Raw genomic sequence first — 5,252 nt, forward strand, 5'->3', positions numbered from 1 at the left:
TTCATTAAAACTAATAAAATTTAATAATAATTAAAAAAAAAGACCTCAAAAAGATTTCCCTTCCAGGGATGGAAGGCATCATAAGTATAGTTTTGTTTTCTTTGCTCTACTTAACATGCCTCATATTATGAAACACTGAGGGCAGATTTTTACAGTTTGACCTATAAGCAACATCAAGATAAGTGGAGATAAGATTAAAGTTGTCAAAGATTTCACTTCATTGGATTCATAATCAGTATCGATGGAAGAAGCAGCCAAGAAATCCAACAATGAACTACGTGGAGCAAATCTGCTACACAGGACTTCTTTAAGGTGTTCAAGAGCAAGGTGTCCCTTTGAGGACTAATGTTCATGTCACACAAACACAGTATTTTTAATTACAGTGTGAAAGTTAGATAATGAATAAGAAAGAGCAAAGAAAAAATTATTTCAATTGTAACATTGCAAAGCTTATTAAGCCACCAACGGACATCAGAAAAGCAAACAAATCTACACTGGGAGAAGTCTTGCCAGAATATCGTTGGAAGTGAGGATGCTAAGACTTCAACTCACATCTTTTGGGTATATAAGCCCCAGGGACCAATCGCTGAAGAGATCATGACTGGTAATGTAGAAGTTTGGAGAAAAAGAAGACGACGCTCAAGAAGTCGGATTTGCACAGTGGCTGCAACAATGGGTTCAAATACAGCAGTGATTGTGGGAATGATGCGGGGCCAGGCAGTGTGTGCTTCTGTTTTATGCATAAGGTTTCTATGAGTCAGGACCGACTTGATGACATTTAGCAACAACAGCAACAATGCAAGCGTATTATAAGGAGTAAAATGGTACAAAGATTTCTTTTCAAGAACGAATGTATCTTCCTTTCATCCATGCTTTCATAATTGATTCTAATAGGATGAGTAGCAGACCGGTTAAAAGAAGTTGGAAGTCAACATCGTTCCCAATGTTTGAGCTGCTTCACACAGCTCCATGATGTCCAGCATCACTAGTCCCTCCTCTGTTCAGATTCCTCGTTCCTCTATGTGCCTTGGGTTTGGTGATTTGCTGGAGGTCTCACAGAGACGTAGACCTATCAGGGAAATGACTCACACCATGGTGGGTAATACAGGCTTGCGTTGCAGAGTCTAGTGAACAATGAAGACAGTCAGTCATGGTGCAGCTGTAAGCTATGTCCCAGGAAAGCGAAAGAATACTCTCAAAAGAGAAAATATTCAGTTCCCATGACATTGTGGCTGACATTGAGAAGAATGGGACTCCCAAAGCACTTAATTGTGCTTATGTGGAACCTATACCTGGACCAGGAGGTTGTTGTGTAAACAAAGCAGTGGAACATTGCATGTTTTAAAATTGAGAAGGTAGTGTGTCAGGGCTGTATTCTCTCTCCATACCTATTCAATATGTATGCTGAGCAAACTGTCCAAGAAGTTGGGCTCTATAAAGAGGAGTGTGGCATCATGATTAGAGGGAGACCCATTAATAACCTATGTTATGCAGGTGATGCAGCCTTGTTAAATTAAAGTGAGAAGGACTTGAAGCACTTGTTACAGCAGATCAAGGGATGTAGCCTTCGGTATGGATTGCATCTCAATGTCAAGAAAACAAAGATTCTCACTACAGGACTGATACGCAACATCATGATGGGTGGATGGATGGAGAGGAGATTGAAACTGTCAACAGCTTCATCTTATTTGGATTCACAATTAACACTCTTGGTACCAGCAGTCAGGAAAAAAGGAGACATATTTCACAGGAAAAATCTGCAGTTAGGGACCTCTCCAATTATTGAGGAGTAATGATTTCAGTTAAAAGACTAAAGTGCCTCTGATTCAGGCCATAGTCTTTCTGATCACTTTCTGATCAGTATGCATTTGATAGCTGGACAATGAATAAGGATGACAGAAAAATAATTTATTCTTTTGATCTGTGGTGTTGGAGAAGAGCACCGAACATTCCATGGATGGCCAGGAGAACAAACAGATATGTCTTGGAAAGGGTGCAGTGGGAGAGCTATTTGGAGGCAAGTAATGATGAGATGTTGCTTATTCACATACTTTGGGCATGTTGCTACAAGGGATTATTCCTTGGAGAAGGGTGTGATGTGATATGGATGGAGGATTGGCAAAGAAGAGGAAAACTCAACCAGGTGAATTGACACAGTGACTGCTGCAATGGGCTTTTGTGTGTCAGGAAGTATAAGGGTGACACAGGATAGAACAGAGTTCAGATCTTTGGTTCATAGGGTCGCTAGAGTAGTACTCAACAACAACAGCAGGGTGGAGCTTGTATCTCACCCTAATCCTATCTCCTTAATACAATAAATTCGTCAGCACAAAATAAATGGCTAATTAACAGCGAGGAAAGACATTTTGAACAATAAGTCACATCTCACATCCTTTGTTGTTGTTGTTACGTGCCATCGAGTCGCCTACGACTCATAGTGACCCCATGTACAAGAACTCTAAATGCTGTTCTATCCTGTGCCAACTTAGTCATCTCCAATGCACTTATTCCCACCGCTCCAGTCACATAATCGATTCATCTCATCGAAGGTCTTCCTCTCCTTTGCCGCCCCTCCACTCTGCCAAACATGATGTCCCTCTCCAAGGACCAGTCCCTCCTTGCAACATGCCCAAAATATGTCAGATGAAGCTTCAGAATCCTTGACTCCAAGGAACATTCTGGCTTCACCCTCTCCAGCACAAACCTGTTTGTTCTCCTAGCAGTCCATAGTATATTCAACACTCTTCTCCAGCACCACAGCTCAAAGGCATCAATTATCTTTCTATCAACCCTATTCACTATCCCTGAAGAAAGATGTGATGCTTGGTAAAACAGAGGTTGGAGAAAAAGAAGACCCTGTGAAGTCACAGTGTCTACAATGGGCTTGATCACAGCAGCTCCATCTCATCATCGTAGGAATGGTGCAGTAGGCGTTTCTCTTGTACTTGGGGTTGCTATGAGTCAGGATTGACTTGATGTCACTTAACAACAACAGCAACACATGCATATTCTAATGAGTAAAACAGTACAAAGATTTTTAAGAAAAAAGTTAATCATCCTTTCATCCTTATAGCAACCTCTCCTGAGGTAACAGATATTAACAACTTAACATTTACTCCTTCTCATATTTTTTTCGTGGCTCATTCACTATTACAACCATTTACACAGTCCACAAATGTAGAGGCGTGTTTATATGAGCTTTCTACCAAATAGGATCTCATCTTTTGCACTATGATGTTTTTAATACTTATCGACATATCTTTAAGATTCCTTCAAAAAAGAATTGCTTCAGATACGTGGCCATAGAAATATCTCCAACAATATGCATACTCATCGTTTCTCTGACGGGATTTCATAGCAGTTATAGTTGTTGTTAGGTACAGTTGCGTCAAGTGTGATTCATAGCAACCCTATGAACAACAGATCCCTGTCCTATCCTGTGCCATCCTCACAATCTCTGACCCTCCAGCCCATTGCTGCAGTCACTGTGTCAATCCACCTCGTTGAGGAACTTCCTCTCCTGCACCATTCCTCCCCCTTTCCAAGCATGACGTCAATCTACAAGAAATGACCTCTCCTAGCAACATGGCCAAAGTATGTGAGATGAGGCTTTATCATCTTTGCTTCCAAACAGCATTCTGCCTGCACTTTCTCCAAGACATACCTGTTTGATGTATGATGTCAGCACTCTTCTCCAACACCGCAATTCAAAGAGGTCCATTCTTCTTTTGTCAACTTTATTCATTGTCCACCTCTCAGATGCATAGCAAAGTGATTGAAAAGACTATGGCCTGAATTAGGCACACCTCGGTCTTCAAATTAACATCATTGCTCCTCAATAACTTGGAGAGGTCCCTAACAACAGACCTTTTTAATTACAATGTTGTTTGTCTTTAGGTGTAATCAAGTTGAGCACAACTTATAGTTGAGAAAGGTGTACACCAGGGTTGTACCCTGTCTCCATACCTTTTCAATCTTTATGCAGAACAGATTATCCGGGAGCCTGGGATCTATGAGGAGAAATGTGGCATCAGGATTGGAAGAAGACTCATTAACAATCGGTGTTATACAGAGGACACAACCCTGCTTGCTGAAACTGAGGAGGCCCTGAAGTGCTTGCTGCGGAGGGTCAAGGACTGCAGCCTCCAATATGGATTAAGGCTCAATGTCAAGAAGACAAAGATTCTTGCCACTGGACCAATTGGCAGCATCACGATGGATAGCGAAGAGATGGAGATTGTTCACAGCTTTAGTTTGCTTGGCTCCACAGTCAATACTCTTGGCACCAGTATCCAGGAAATTAAAAGACATATTGCGATGGGAAAGTCTGCTGTTAGGGACCTCTCCAAAGTACTGAAGACCAATGGTGTCTCTCTGGAGACTAAGATAAGTATGATACAGGCCATGGTCTTTGCAATCACTTGTTATGCCTCAGAGAGTTGACAATGACTAAGGAGGATAGAAAGAGAACTGATGCGTTTGAGCTGTGGTGCTGGAGAATAGTGTTGAGGGTACCATGGACTGCTAGGAAAACAAACAGATTCATCCTGGAAAGGGTTAAACTGGGCTGCTCCTTGGAGGCAAAGATTCTGAGGCTTTGTCTAACATACTTTGAACATGCTGTAAGAAGGGAGCGGTCCTTGGAGAGGGACATCATGCTTGGTAGGGTGGAGGGACAGCGCAGGAGGGGAAGATACTCTATGAGGTGGATTGATTCAGTGACTAGGGTAATCGGGATGGGTGTATCAGAGACAGTGTGATTGGCACAGGACAGAGGAGATTTAGGGCTGTTGTACATAGGGTCGCTATGAGTCGCAAGTGACTCGACGGCACATAATGACAACAACAACATCCTGTGGTTGTTAGGCGCTGTCATATTGCTTCTGATTCTTAAGGACCTGATACAGAACAGACAAAGCATTGCTAGAGTTGAAGTCATCTATCTTGCGTGCATCTGTCAATCTATCTTGGCAAGATTTAGAGCTATTGTGCATAGGGTTGCTAAGAGTCGCAGAAGGCTCAATAGAACATAACAAAAACAACACTTTTCATTTACAACCAGGAGGAGATAAAATAGATGAATGGGACCTTCTAAGAATCAAATCCCAATGCGCATCCAGAAACTTCTCTAACAGGGTAAAAAGGGAAGCCACAGACTGGGAAAAAGTTTTTGGTAATGACATGTCAGACAAGGGACTTATATCTAGAATTTATAAAATACTCGAGCACCACAACAAGATAAAGGAGAATAA

Source organism: Elephantulus edwardii, unplaced genomic scaffold, assembly GCF_000299155.1.
Source record: "Elephantulus edwardii isolate Elephantulus edwardi_28Jun2011 unplaced genomic scaffold, EleEdw1.0 scaffold00251, whole genome shotgun sequence".
Classification (NCBI taxonomy): domain Eukaryota; kingdom Metazoa; phylum Chordata; class Mammalia; order Macroscelidea; family Macroscelididae; genus Elephantulus; species Elephantulus edwardii.